Source organism: Nicotiana sylvestris, chromosome 2 (assembly GCF_000393655.2).
Source record: "Nicotiana sylvestris chromosome 2, ASM39365v2, whole genome shotgun sequence".
Taxonomy (NCBI): Eukaryota; Viridiplantae; Streptophyta; class Magnoliopsida; order Solanales; family Solanaceae; genus Nicotiana; species Nicotiana sylvestris.
Window position 1 is genome coordinate 155422757 of NC_091058.1, and position 16120 is coordinate 155438876.

General features: G+C 38.5%; 1 non-coding gene across 1 annotated transcript; it reads left to right on the plus strand.

Annotated features, from left to right (window-relative positions):
• Nucleotides 1–10485: 10485 nt before the first annotated feature.
• On the plus strand, nt 10486–10592 carry LOC138886574 (small nucleolar RNA R71). The gene has a single exon (XR_011405624.1). It is a non-coding gene; the product is annotated as a small nucleolar RNA R71 (small nucleolar RNA).
• The last annotated feature ends 5528 nt before the right edge of the window (nt 10593–16120 follow it).

Consider the following 16120-nt stretch of genomic DNA (forward strand, 5'->3'; position numbering starts at 1 on the left):
GAAGTGTATTCACTCACTCTAACATATGCTTAGCAAGCCGCCCCTGAAAGCGGAAGAGTCATAATCAAGAACGATTCTATAACACTGCAATTTCTTATAACTACTGCTAGCTAGTCATATGGTTGTCTATTGTTGCTTGGTTTAGAATTTGAACCCACGTTTTTCTTGTTCTTGGCCTCAGCAGAGTCGAGTCGGATCCAAAATTTAAATTCTATGATTCAACTTTCAAAATTTTAATTAGCATTAAACCCATTATATTTTTAAAATTATGACTTATGGGTTCATATCTACTATTCTTACAATTTAAATGAATTTTTACATATAATTTTTTTTACTTCGCTTCAAAAATTATGGGTTCAATTGAACTCGTTGGTTCAACACTACATTCACCATTGTTGGCCTGGTTAGAGTCATATTCTGGCAGACAACATTATATTAGATTCATTGGCTTAGATCCACCATTTCTAGAAGAATATTCATAATATAAAGCTGATGAATTTTTATAGCGATCCTAAATTAATACTATACTAATTAGTGGCGTAGCCACACTATGCCAAGGGTGTTTAATCACGCCTAATTATGTCTTATATAAAGGATTAAGCAGTCGCTGCAAATATATAATCCGGTTCAGTCCAGAGTCGAATCCCATAGAGAACTAACCTATTTACTAGAACTTTTAACACTGCTAATGATAAGCTCAAACAATTCCCGGATGCAAGATTTTTAATGGATAATGAGTAGTTTTCAGTTAACTAAGGAAAAATGACAATAAAACTAGCAATAATCAAGAATAGAGTTGAATTCAATGGTAAAATGGTCTAGGGTTATTGATTTTCCCAATTGTCGGATTAATTCCTGACACGTTAGCTATAATCTCGCCGTAACACCCTATAAGAAATATGAGTTTTGGGTTACCGCAATTATCTCTCGATGAATTGCGATAATTTACTAGAAGCATTCTCTCGAACTACTCTACTTAATAATTTATGCAACTCAGAATTATCCCACCAAAGATTCGTTATCTCTAACCCTACTTTTAAATTCAAGTCATTAATATCTTAACTTACCCGAAAGTGGTATGTTTCAACAACAATCTAACCAAGTGTTCTTTCTCAAGCAACACTAGATAACTAAACACGATTAATCAAGGGCTCTTTCAATTAATCACAAGACAACACGTAGTTGAACAATCATAGAGTAAAAACGGCCAAATTATATCAAAACAGAGTCAAGACTTCATCCAACAATTGGTTCCATCAACCCTAGATGACGGGTTTAGCTACTCATACTAATAGATAAAAATTCACTGTATAAAGTCATAATCAACAATGAAATTAAAAAGAAGAAGATAAAAACTCTAAGGAAATTCTCTGTCTTTCTTCCGTGTTCTTGCCTTCAAATTCTCTCTAAAAACAGCTACCCCTCTCTTTTGGACGAATTAGGCTTTATATAGGTTTAGGTTAGTCACCCTGGAAATTACATAATTTACCCTGGATTCTTGGCTTCCGTCAACCTGTCCGTGGCCGTGGATTGGACCGCGGATCTCGCCCATGTTCTGTTCGCGACCGCGAATCTGACCACGGAGTTGGCACTTGCTCTTCTTTCTCCTTTTCGATCGTGCTATCCATCGATTGGCCTTCCACGCTTCATATTGACTCCAAAACACTTTTTAGCTTCCTCCTAGCTCGGAATGGCTCATGCAAAACGTAAAACTCTTAATTACAACATTTTGTTATCTTTAACATTCAAGCATTAATAAAGTGCGTCCAAATTAGAGTGTAAATAGTAACTAAATTGCATAATTATCATCTACTATCAACACCCCACAGTTAAACCTTTGCTTATCCTCGAGCAATCAAATTACACTCTACAGAGGCCCAACTTCCTCGAGCGACTTCGCTAACTCGTCACACCAGGAATATTCCTCATAGATTGAGTACATTAGTGTAACATCCACACCTCAAGAGTCGACTCCAGTGAGCCACACAATATTCCTAACTGGCTTACTTACTCTAACTCAGAGGTCCAAACTTACCTCTCCTTCAAGAATCAAGTTCCTGCTCACAACTAAAGAGACTCATTCCACAATTAATAAGATGCACACATACTGAGGAACTTCAATATAAACAGAGTTCACTCACCCTCAGAAATGACATTCATATGCCACAAAAAATGCACCATAGGCTTGCCTGTAGTGTACTACTCTACTAATCGAGCTCATCTAGTCTAGGATCAAGTAGCGCTTTATTGGTTGTAATGTAGGCTGCAGGATGGGTAGGATACATTTAGATATACGAGTGGCTACACCTCCCTAAGAACTTTAATACATATACTTTAACATTCAAAACCCTACACTTATTTTAAACCATAACTCCACCTTCACATCATTATATATTAACTCCCTTCTTCTTTAAGCACAATTACATCAAGAGCCACCACTTATTAAGGAATATTTTTCACAACAATACAACTATATATATATATATATTTTAAGTGGCTCTTAGTCCTTTTTTTTTCAGCATAGTGTACCTTTCTCCTTATTTCATTAGCTTCACTCAAAAGCCAAACCAACCACCCCACACTTTAACTTTACAAAGTTCATAACAATTCAAGTGTTCATGAGAGGTGAAAATGAAATAGATGGTTAATTCAAACAATTGGGTAAGGCTTGTAATGTGGTTGCCAAAGAAACAGATATGATACATAACAAATGGACGGATGAAGTATATATATGGTTTAATAAAGAAATGCCTATATCACTTCCCAGACTAAACAAGACTATTATTTCGTTTTGCAAACACACGAGGGCAAGTTCCAGGCATCAAATGTCGTGCACAGAATGCAACAAGCCTCACACACATGGCACATGACTCACTCCATATTGGGTTATCAAACACTCTAATCAGGGTACTTAGCCAAATTAAGAACATACAGTTTAAGGCATTCCTACAAGAGTCGACAACTGAGCCTAAGCGGCACACCAAAGTACCTGCTATATTCAAGGCATTATGACATTAAGAGATCCTATTTCTATTTCCTCCCATAACCCACAAGTTCATACTAACAAAAAAAACTAACTACACCTGGTTCAAATGAAACTCTTAGAAAAGAACCATGACTTAAAGAAAAACTAAGGGGGAATTGATACACTACTACAAAAGAAATTTTTTTTGTGTTTTTTTCCTTCGACTTTAGTCCCTGAAGAAACCCGTCGAATGATATCCATCGTCGGGAGAAGTCAAAAATGATTTAAGTAAATAAACTACGAAACTATTCTACATACAACAAACCAACAAAGTATCCCCCACCCCACACTTAAAATGATGGCATGTCCCCATGTCATACAAGATAAAGTAATGCGAGGTAAAGGAACTTCCCTGGAAGATCAATCTTGATTGGAGACAGTGCCGGGGTCGAGATGACACGCCCTCCCTAGCGCATGCATCCAACCCATGAATTTTTTCTCTGACTTTGCATTTTGGGTGGCTAAAGCATCAACTCTAGTCCCCAACTCCGCAACGGAAGTGCGCAGCCCTGCCATTTCCTGTTCTAAGGTTGTCATCTGCGTACTCTATCTGACTGCAGATGAACCTTCAATCGTGGCTACTTGTTCCCGTGGGGGTGAGGTGGCCTAACTTGTTCCTGTGGGGTTGAAGAAGGCCCAACTTTCCCCTGCTCTTCATCTATCTCCTCTGACGCCTTAGAATCATCACTATAGTTGAACTGGGTACCACCATGTCTTTCCTAATGATCACTTTGGATACCCGAAACTTTGCTTCTTTCTTCACCTTGCCATCCATATTGGGGTTCTCTAGCATCCCTACGGCCCGACACAATCTAGTGAACAGATATGGGAAGAAGACCCATACCTCCTCAGTATTGAACGGATGAACATCTCAGATTGAATAACCTTGGCCACATCAAAATCTTGGCCATTCACGAAGCACCAGATCAAAGCAACTCCCGAACCATTTATCTCAGTGGTGTTGTAGGACGGCAGCAGTCTACTATTGATGATGTACAACCAACACTTCCCTTCAAAGGTGAGTGAGACTGAGTGCAACTTCGATCCTGGTACAACCCACACTACCTCTTTATCTGGTACACAGATAGTTCTGAAAAACAATTGCCAATTTGTTGGTTCTCGCCAGTAAGTATCATAGTAATCCACCTCCCTAGTGAATGCAGGCAAGCGATACACGCTCCTAATGGCTTCAATCGAGGCATTCACCCTCTTTTGTCGCACAATACAAATGTAATCCTCATGTTCAAAACAGTTGGCGTAGAATTCCCTAACAAGCATCAAGGTACCGTCCTCTAGCTCTTTGAAGAATATGTCTAGCCTGAGCCTAATCAACTCCCTATACATATTGGGGCACTCAGCTTGGAAGGATCCCTTGTCAACTTCCCTTTCCGGTACAGGCTTTCTAATAGCCTTCCAATTGAAACGGTCTTGGGAAGCTCTGGAGACAAACCTGTTGCGATCAAACTGAGCTGAACTGGCTGGTGCCGTGCCCGGGACGAGCCTTCATGACCACTTGATGAGGTACCGGTAATGCGTCTCTCCTTTGAATATCTCGTGGTATCTACACAACAACCACCACTATAAATAATCGGCGGAATGTGTAAACCAAGGGCAGTTACTCAGGCTTCACCCGCACCATTGATCACAATTTATACTAAAAAACTCATTGTGAAAATTCAACAAACACCTATTGTGCATAGGCCCCCCAGTGTACCCAAAGACCTAATTAAACTTCCATTCTTCACAATTCAACATTGTCTTCCCAACCCAACCAAATCTAATTTTCCCACATACCAACATATATACCAACAAACAAAATAAAGATAAGAGTACCCATAACTTCTACTATCTTACACTTACAATATAAGAGAAAAAAGAATGAAAAAAATTGAAAAACAAAAAAAAAACTAAAAATGAAAGTAGAAGCATGTACTTACTTGAGAATCTTGTGAGGAATGGAGCTTGGGTAGTGATTGAATAGAGAAGAGGGAGAAGAAAAGGAGATTTGGTAAAGTTAAAAAAAATTGGGGAGAAGATGGGGGAGGGGATCACTGGCTTTGATTTGGGGAAGGGGGAGGGTTTAAGATTTGTTTTTGTTTAAGGGGGAAGGGAAAAGAAGTGGGGGAGTGGGCGGATGGGGGGGGGGGATTAATTAAAAAAAACTAATTAAAAGGGGGAGAAGAGAAAAGAAAAAAAATTATTCTAATTGAACTTGAACGGCGGCAGATCCGCGGTCACGTTCGCGGCCGCAGACAGAACTTATGCAAAATCCGCGGTCGATCCGCGGTCATATCCACGATTTTTTCTTCTTTTTCGCACTTTTGCTTCTCTCCGGGCTAATTTCGTCACCGCTAGTCCTTCCGCTGCGCATACCTTTATTCCTGCACCTTAGTAGATCGATTATTATTGTTACCATTTAAAAAATCAATTACAAAAATAAGAACAAAGAAAAAAATGATGGGTTGCCTCCCAAAAAGCTCCTAAATTAACATCACGACACGATGATTTACAACAAACCATAGGTTGCCTCCCAGGAAGCGCCTGATTTAGTGTCGCGACACGATGCGAGCTTTTATTATTACTCTTTGCTCATGTATTGGGGCTCTTCCAAAGATATCACCACTCTATCCCCCTTTTCTTCGACCATTCCAAGGTAATGTTTCAACCTTTGCCCATTCACCGTGAACTTATTTGTTCCATCTTCGGATTCAAATTTTACAGCTCCACTTGAGAACACTTGCACCATTCTGAAGGGTCATGACCATCGGGACTTCAATTTACCTGGAAACAATCTTAGTCTCGAGTTGTATAACAACACTAGATCTCCGGGTTTGAAGTTCCGATCTAGAATATGCTTATCATACATCATTTTCATCTTTTCTTTATACAATCTTGCATTCTCAAATGCATGGAACCTGAATTCCTTGACTTCATGTAACATAGTGACTCTACTAGTGCCTGCGGTCTCTATATCCAAATTCAACTGCCACAGTGCCCAAAGGGATTTATGCTTGAGCTCTACCGGAAGGTGACATGCTTTTCCAAACACTAACTTGTACCAATTGGAGTTTTAAATGTTGTGCGGTACGCCTATAATGCATCATCCAGCTTTTTTGCCCAATCAGTCCTTGTTGCATTCACTGTCTTGGTTAGGACACTTTTGATTTCCCAGTTAGACACTTCAACTTGCCCGCTTGACTGTGGGTGATATAGGGTGGTCACCTTATGGCGAACTCCATACTTTTCCAACAGTAGTGCGAACGCTCTATTGCAAAAATGGGTTCCACCATTACTGATTACAGCTCTTGGGTTGCCAAAACGTGTGAAGATTGTTTTTTAGAAAGTTTGTCACCCCTTTTGCATCAGTAGTTGGGAGAGCCACAGTTTCAACCCATTTGGAGACATAGTCAACTACCACCAGTATGTATTTTTACCATACAAGCTGGCGAATGGCCCCATAAAGTCAATCCCTTACATGTCAAATACCTCCACCTCTTGAATAGTAGTCATCGACATCTCATGATGTCGAGATATGTTGCTTGTCCTTTGGCACTCATCGCAACTTTTCACCCAAGCATGGGCATCCTTGAACGGAGTTGGCCAATACAAACCTGATTCCAACACCTTAGCTGCTGTCTGAATCCCTCCAAAGTGTCCACCATATGGTGAAGCATGGCAAGCCTGCAAAATAGAAGGTTTATCTTTCTCGGGGATACACCTCCGGATCATGTTATCTACACATATTTTAAAAAGTAGAGGTTCATCCCAATAATAAGACCAACAATCGCGAAAGAACTTTTTCTTTTGAATTGAAGAGAGTTCATAAGGTACAACACCGCTTGCTAAATAATTAGAAATATCAACATACCATGGTGTCTCCTCCATTGTCACTGCTAGTAACTGTTCATCCGAAAATGTTTCTGTTATATCTTCAACCTCCACCTTCTTTTTAGCTTCTTCCAACCTTGAGAGGTGGTCTGTTACCTGGTTCTGTGTCTCTTTTCCGTCACGGATCTCCAGATCGAATTCTTGTAGCAAAAGAACCCAGTGGATCAAGTGTGGCTTTGAATCCTTCTTTGCTACCAAATACCTAATTGCTGCATGGTCAGCATAAACAATAACTTTTGAACCAATCAAGTACGACCTAAATTTGTCGAATGCAAAAACTATAGCCAATATATCCTTTTCTGTCACAGTGTAATTGAGTTGTGCACCTCTTAGTGTTCTGCTTGCATAATAAATTAGGTGCATCAGCTTATCCTTTCGCTTGCTCAAGACTGCTCCTATAGCATAGTCACTTGCGTCGCACATGAGCTCGAACGGTTGCTCCCAGTTGGGTGCAACAATGATGGGTGAAATTACCAATCTCTTCTTTAGCTCCTCTAATGCCAACCTGCAATCATTAGAAAACACAAAAGGCTGATCCTTTTCAAGGAGTTTACATAAAGGGTTAGCAATCTTAGAGAAATCTTTTATGAATCACCTGTAGAACCCGGCATGCCCAAGAAAACTTCTCACTTCCTTGACCAAAGTGGGCGGTGGAAACTTTTCAATCATGTCAACCTTAGCATGTTCAACCTCAATTCCTTTGCTGGACACTCGATGCCCCAAGACTATCCCTTCTTGTACCATAAACTGGCACTTCTCCCAATTCAGCACTAAATTTGTCTCCACACATCTTCTGAGCACTCTTCTTAAATTGTGAAGACAGCCCTCTAATGAATCCCCCACCATAGATAAATCATCCATATATACCTCCATAATGTCTTCAACCATGTCCATGAAAATGGTAACATACACCGCTGGAATGTAGCCGGTGCATTGCAAAGTACAAAAGACATTCTCTGAAAGGCAAAGATGCCATATGGACAGGTGAATGATGTTTTCTCTCTATCTTCGGGGGCTATTAAGATCTAATTGTACCCCAAATATCCATCCAAGAAATAGAAGTGAGATCGCGCAGCCAACCTGTCCAGCATTTGGTCAATGAATGACAAGGGAAAATGGTCCTTTTGGGTGGATGTGTTCAATTTTCGATAATCCATGCAAATTCGTCATCCCGTGATTGTACGAGTCGAGATCAACTCGTTATTCTCATTTTGTATGACCGTCATTCCTCTCTTCTTCGGCACACACTGAATAGGGGTGACCCAATTGCTATCAGATATGGGGAAGATGATACCCCCATCTAAACATTTGATCACTTTCTTCTTCACCGCCTCTTTTATATTCGGGTTCAACCTTCGTTGATGTTCTTTGGAAGGTTTGTGCTCTTCTTTCAAGAGAATCTTATGTATACAAAAAGCTGGGCTGATACCCTTTATGTCTGCCATGGTCCAACCAATAGCAGTCTTACATTCTTGTAACACTTGTAGGAGTTGCTCTACCTGCACAACTAGCAAACCGGATGATATAATAACAGGTAAAGTAGAATTAGGCCCTAAGAAAGCGTACCTGAGATGTGCTGGAAGTGGTTTCAGGTCCAACTATGGTGGCTCCTCTATCGATGTTTTCGCATGTGGTATTGTTCTTTCTTCTAAGTGTAGGGGCTCGAACTAGGGTTCCCTTTTCCAGAACTCTTGACCTTCAAGAGCTATGACCCACTCTGCCGACTCCTCACCATCCACATTTTCTAGATTCATCAAGCAAGCTTCTAACAGATCCCTGACATTAATAGTCTTATCCTCCTCTTGTAGTATTATATCTATGGCCTCCACTAGTGAGCAATTTGCAAATTCGCTGGGTCTCCTCATAGAGTGTTGAACATTGAATATTATCTCTTCATTGTTCAACCTCATTCTTAATTCTCCAGTCTCATAATCAATCAATGCTCTCCCAGTAGCTAAAAATGGCCTGCCTAGAATGATTGGTATCTCTTCATCCGCTTGACAGTCAAGAATGACGAAGTCTGTAGGGAATACAAATTTCCCCACTTGAACAAGCACATCATCAAGAATTCCTGTCAGTCTTTTGACTGTGCGATCAGCCAGTTGAAGCAACATTGTGGTCGGTCTAGCTCTGCCAATGCCAGTTTTGTATAGATTGCCAAGAGTATCAAGTTATACTGGCTCCCAGGTCACACAATGCTTTAGCAAAAGCATAACTCCCAATAGTGCATGGGATAGTGAAACTACCTGGATGAGACACCTTTTGAGCCATAGGCCTTGTCACTACCGTGCTGCAGGTTTGCGTCAGAGTTACAGTGGACAGGTCCTGGAAGTCAAATTTTTGCAACGTCAGGTCCTTCATCATTTTTGCATACCTTGGCATTTTCCTCAAAGCATCCATTAGTGGAATATTCAATTGATTTGTTTGAGCATTTCCATGAATTTCCTGTATTGATCATCTTTCTTTTGGTTTGCCAACCTCTAAGGGAATGGTGAAGGAATCAACCTCTGCCCGCTGCTTTGTGTCTTTTCTTTGCTGGAAGATTTTTCTACTACCTGTTCTGGGAGTTGTTCACCTTCCTTCTCCTTACCCTTGTCAACATGTGCTTGCTCTATTACAACCTCGGTGAGCTCTGTTGACTCATCTATCACTAATGTAAATGGAGTAATTGGAGTAGTTGGCGTTGTCTCTCTCCTAGATTGAGCAACTTTTTGCTCCATGTCTAAATCTCTTCCATTCCTAAGACTCACTGCCATGAGCTGATTTGGGTTATGCTCCTTTGGATTAATGTTTGTATATGCAGGCAATGTTCCTTATGGGCTATTGTTCAAGGCCATAGATAGCTGTCCCAATTGAGTTTCAATGCCTTTCATTGCTGAATCATGTGCAGCTAACTTCTCTTGCATCTTTCTATTTTTCCTAAGGAATTGTTGCAGCATACCCTTGATTTCGATCATGTTACTATCCTGCTGTTGATGAGGTGGTTGGTAGGCCAATTGTTGTTAGTGTTGCTGATTATAGCCCTGCTGCCTTTGATAAGGCACGACTTGTGGTTGTGCTCCTCCTAGATTGGGGTTGTGTTGTTGCTGGTTTGGTCTGTACTGCTGGTTTGATGTTGGTCCCCATTATTTCCCACCTTGCCTCTGATCTCCAAAATTATTGACATAATTCATGTCTTCTCTGAAACCCTGGTTGTCATTCTCTCCATTCCACGAGCACACATATGACTGGTTTATGCAAGGAGTGCATAAGCCTTCATTTGTGGTATCAACAATGTGCACCTGTTTCGTACCCATCTCATTAATTTTCTTTGTCAGCAAGCTCATCTGGGTCATAAGAGCGGTATGTTTTCTGCATTTGTGTTGTTTGGGTCAAGAGCGACAGAATGCACTATTGGGGTGAGTGTTGTGTCTCTTGTCATCCAGCCTGAATTTTGAGACATCTTGTCAAAAAGAATCTTGCACTCTGTGAAGCTTTTGCTCAAGAATGCAACCCCGATAGAAGCATCTACATTGGCCTTCAGACTGTCAGCCAAACCCATATAGAATCTCTATCCTATCATGTGATCCGTAATGCCATGGTGAGGACACTTCACCAACATACCCTTAAACCTCTCCCAGGTTTCTTGCAAAGTCTCAGTAGGTTTCTGCCTGAATTGTATTATCTCATCAATTTGCCTCGCAGTTTTGTTGGGTGGATAAAAATTATTTAAGAACTGCTTGACTAGTTCCTCCTAAGTAGCAATGGATTTTATTGGGAGCGAATTCAGCTACGTTTGAGCCTCCCCGGTCATTAAGAATGAGAACAATAATAATTTGATTGCATCAGGAGTCACATTCGGCTATCTTTGAGTGACACATATTGATAGAAAGTTCTTTAGATGTTGTTGCGGGTCTTCACTGTATGACCCGGAGAACAACCCTTTATTTTGCAATTGGTGCAGCATGTTGTTGGTAATCTGGAATTTCTCCGCTTGTATCTGAGGAACCGCAATTACTGTGGCCAGGTTATCAGTAGTTGGTTGCGCCCAATTATAAAGAGCAACTTCTGGCACAAGAGGTTCTACCACTCTGATGTTTGGGTCATCTCGATCATTCCCGTTAATCTCGTTGACGTAATCTACGTCACCCATTTCAATTTTAATTTGTTCGTTTTGTTTAAACTGTTTGCTCTTCTTGTTAGCCCGGTTCAATGTTCGGAATGCTTTCTTGGGATCTGAGAGTCCTTCAAAGAGTTTACCAATTATCAAAGAGTTTCTAGGACTACACCTGAGGCACATAAGAGTTCAAACGTGAGAATTTCAATGGAAATATTTTTAACACCACAGAAAATTGATACTATAAACTAATAATCCTAGCAACTTCCAAGTTGGAATAAATAACACCGTTAGTTCCCCTGCAACGACACCAAAATTTGATCACGACCAACTATGCCTTATAAAAAGGACTAAGCGATCGCTGCAAATATATAATCCGGTTCAGTCCGGAGTCGAATCCCATAGGGAACTAACCTATTTACTATAACTTTTAACGCTACTAATGATAAGCTCAAACAATTCCTGCATGCAAGATTTTTAATGGATAATGAGTAGAATTCAATTAACTAAGGAAAAATGACAATAAAACTAGCAATAATCAAGAATAGAGTTGAATTCAATGGTAAAATAGTCTAGGGTTATTGATTTCCCCAATTATCGGATTAATTCCTAACATGTTAGCTATTATCTCGTCGTAACACTCTATAAGAAATATGAATTCAGAGTTACTGCAATTATCTCTCGATCAATTACGATAATTTACTAGAAGCATTCTCTCGAACTACTCTAGTTAACAACTTATGCAACTCAGAATTATCCCACCAAAGCTTCGTTATCTCTAACCCTGCTTTTAAATTCAAGTAATTAATCTCTTAACTTACCCAAAAATGGTGTTGTTAAACAACAATCTAACCAAGTATTCTTTCTCAAGCAACACAAGATAACTAGACACGATTAATCAAAGGCCCTTTCAATTAATCACAAGACAACACGTAGTTGAACAATTATAGAGTAAAAATGACTCAATTATATCAAAATTGAGTCAAGACTTCATCCAACAATTGACTCCATCAATCCTAGATGGAGGGTTTAGCTACTCATACTAATAGATAAAAATTCACTATATAAAGTCATAATCAACAATGGAATTAAAAAGAAGAAGATAAAACTCTAAAGAAATTCTCTATCTTTCTTCCATGTTCTTGCCTTCAAATTCTCTCTAAAACTAGTTACCCCTCTCTTTTGGACGAATTAGGCTTCATATAGGTTTAGGCTAGTCGCCCTAGAAATTACATAATTGACCCTGAGTTCTTGGCTTCCGTCAGCCCGTCCGCGGACTGGACCGCGGATCTGACCGCGGATTCCGCCCATGTTCTGTCCGCAGCCGCGGATCTGACCGCGAAGCTGACACTTGCTCTTCTTTCTTCTTTTCGACCGTGCTATCCTCCGATTGGCCTTTCACGCTCCATATTGACTCCAAAACACTCTTTAGCTTCCTCCTAGCTCAGAGTGGCTCTTGCAAAACGTAAAACTCTTAATTAGAGCATTTTGTTATCTTTTAACATTCAAGCATTGATAAAGTGCGGCCAAATTAGAGTGTAAATAGTATCTAAATTGCATAATTATCGTCTACTATCAGTGTTCAAGCGAATACTTTTCGCCGGATAATTTTATTGTATATATAGGTCAAATATTATTTTTTATGGCTATATTATATCTTGAACATCCTTAACATAGTTGAGTGAGGTAATCCAACGGTCTAGGATTTTCAAAGTGAGATATTATATATGTTTGAATCTCTATCTTAACATTTTTATTTGCTAATTTTTTTTGCCAAAGTAAAACAGAGACCATCATATGTGGTTTATTTGACATTTTTTCTATTTCAATATTTTCTAATAAATAACTATTAAAACATAAAATCTATGTAAACAACTAATCTTAAATGTTGCTTCTTAAATAAATTTTACAATTTAAGATTCAAGTTCTACAAAAATTTAATCAACAAAATCTCTCTGCATACTAAAGACCTTCTTGACTCTCACTTTCCTTTGGTTTTATGTTTACTTTCATTAGTAATTTTTTTGTCTTGTTTTATGTTAGTTTTGATTTATAAAATTATAGTTATATTACAAGTGTTTTCACGTTTAGCTAAATGTTGCGTAATTTAATTTTTAAAAAGTTGGTGCACCCATTCATCAATAAGAATTTATCAACTTTCTTAAAGTTTGAACACCCTTGACGAGATTCTTGGCTACACCACTAATACCTAACTGAGTTTATAGTAAGGGTGGAGTCAAGATTTGAAGTTTATAGTTTCAAATTTTAATTTTTTTAAGTTACTAAGTTCTAAATTAATAACTTTTACATATTTACTAGATTTTTAAAGATAAATATAGGGTTCGAGCGATTTCGTAAGCCGTATGCTATCTTGCGATACGTGAATTGCAACATTGGGGTTGGGGGTGGGGTTGGGGGTGGGATATGCTACTTGTGTAGGAGATAACTAGGAGTGGCAAACGGGCGGGTCGGGTCGGATATGGTTTGGGTCGAAAACGGGTCATGAAGAAATGGATCAATTATCCGATCCGACCCATATTTAATACGAATAAAAAACGGGTTAATTGGTGGATAATATGGGTAACCATATTATCCATTAATTCTTGCATATGATTACTTTTGGGAGAATTCTTGCATATGATTACTTTTGGGAGAATTTAGTCTCCCTAACTTGAGGAACCCCAATTTGAGGCTTTACAAATGTAAAAGTAGACTCATTGGTTATCTATTGGTTACTCATTGGTTATTCATTTTCTAAATGGATAATATGGTTTTTATCCATATTTGACCCATTTTTAAAAAGTTCATTATCCAACTCATTTTTAGTGGATAATATGGGTGGTTAATTATTTTCTTTTAACCATTTTGCCACCCCTAAAGATAACTAATGTATATTCATATTCATCATATCAAGTCTAACTAATTAGTTATTAGTCAATATCATTTTCAGCTTTAAATATTTAAACACACAAAAATTAAATATCAGACATACATGCCAACAAAAATTGGGTTTCAAGTATACGAAGAGCATTTGAAATAATATTTGTCAGTTGTAACCTTAAACAATCGTATAGCCAAAGATCATATTATCTTGCTATGAATCCTTTTTCGTAGAAAATAGTTGTATCACTTAGCTACAAAATTTTAAGTCGTCGCCATTTAAACATTGTATGTTTGGTGATAAAACTTTGTTGTTACTAAGTCACAGGATGATTAGAAATAACAAAATAATTGTCAGTAATTGTTTATATTAATGGTGACAAAACTTTAGATTAATATATATATATTCTGTATTTTATATACAAAAATTATATAAATTTTATATATTTTTTGGCTACCGAATATAAATAATTTCTGACACGGACTAAAAGTGATAATACCCCAAAATGTCATTAAAGTAGCGTATCCGCAATCAAATTTGGTGATATTTTGTCACAACCTTATACGTGTTTTCATTCTCCTAATTCTGTTGGGAAATGAGTAACGGGTCATTAGGAATTTTTTCACAAAATAAGACTTTCATTCTCCTAGTTCTGTTGGTTTCAAACTTTTACTCGGAGAATTCCTATTATTATAATAGGTCTATTATAATAGTTCTAGAACTCTTCAATGACAATCATGGCCTTTCCACTCATTAACAGTAAATTAATATTTTAAGAATATTTTTATAATTAATATTATTATTCGTGCTTTTATAATAATATGATTATTATAATATATATTGTAGTTAGAGGTGGAGCAAGAGTTCGAAGCTTGCATATTTAAAATTTTAGTCCTTTTAAATTATTGAGTTCTAAATTAATTATTTATACGTTGAGAGTTTATATGAGTCCACCAAACTATAGAGTACGTGATCCTCTATGAATTTCCACTGAGAATTATGAAGCAGTAAGTAAAAGAGATACGAGATTTTTACGTGGAAAAATCCCACTCAAGGGGACAAAAACCACGACCTACACTTGTAGGCTTTCAACTTCACTAATTTGTAATCACACTATTACAAGCCACTTTGTAATGACTCTATTACAAAGACTTCAACTTAACTAACTTGTGATACTCTTACCACAAGCCACTTTGTCACTCTCTAGTTACAAAGACTTTAACTTATAACTAACTCTAGTCACTACACAAACTTAGAAGGTTTGTGATTTTGGGTTTCCTAAAACACAGCTTCTAAGAAAGCAAGATAGGAGTTACAATGAAGAATAAATAACAAGATTACAACTCAACTACGGATACACATAGAATCATTGTGAAACTGATCCTTTAGTGGAGCTGTCTTCTTGTTTCTTGACACACTTGTAACTTCAATGTTGGATCCGGTAAACACTGGAGGGTCCAAGTTGATGAAGTCTCGAACTCTTGCGTTAATTACTCTATTAACATGACCAACATTTGTACCTACCTGGCGCTGAGCCTGAGCGGCTACCAACCTAGTCAACAACTGTACTGCACTCCGTATATCCATATCCTCATCCTGAACAATAGGTGGAGGTACTGGGTTCCTCGTCATCTCCTCGGGTGTTGACGAAATCAGAGAACTATGCAAGGGTGTCGTATTTCCCCTCGGGGCCTTACTCTGGCCCTCACTAGACATTGGTACTCTACTCATGCCCTCATCTGCCACTACTTTACCCTTCTGACTAGCCGTAACGTTCCTGGTCATAGGCATTGCTGCATATATAAAACAAGTCAAAGGTCAAGGGCTTTGTTCCCTATGACTCTGCTCTATTGCACGATCTAATATCAAGAAGGAAGGGTAACCGGTCTGTAAATGCCATGTAGTTTCCTGTTTATCCAACGTAGTGCACAACACATTTATAAAGAAAAGTCTACTAGACACGGCTTGCAGATAACCCTAGGACAGAACTGCTCTGATACCACTTTGTTGTGATCCATATCAGAGGGTCACGACTGGCACCCGGTGCCTACTCAACCGAGCGCCACGTACCTTATTCCTTTTTTTCTATAAATCTCATCATGTGCCATGATAGGACACATCTATATATGTAATTAACAATATTAGAACATAACTCACGTAATTAATTCAAAAGGATTTCTATAGATACATAGGGGGCGACAAGGCCGTTGACATGTCATACCTAAAGTTA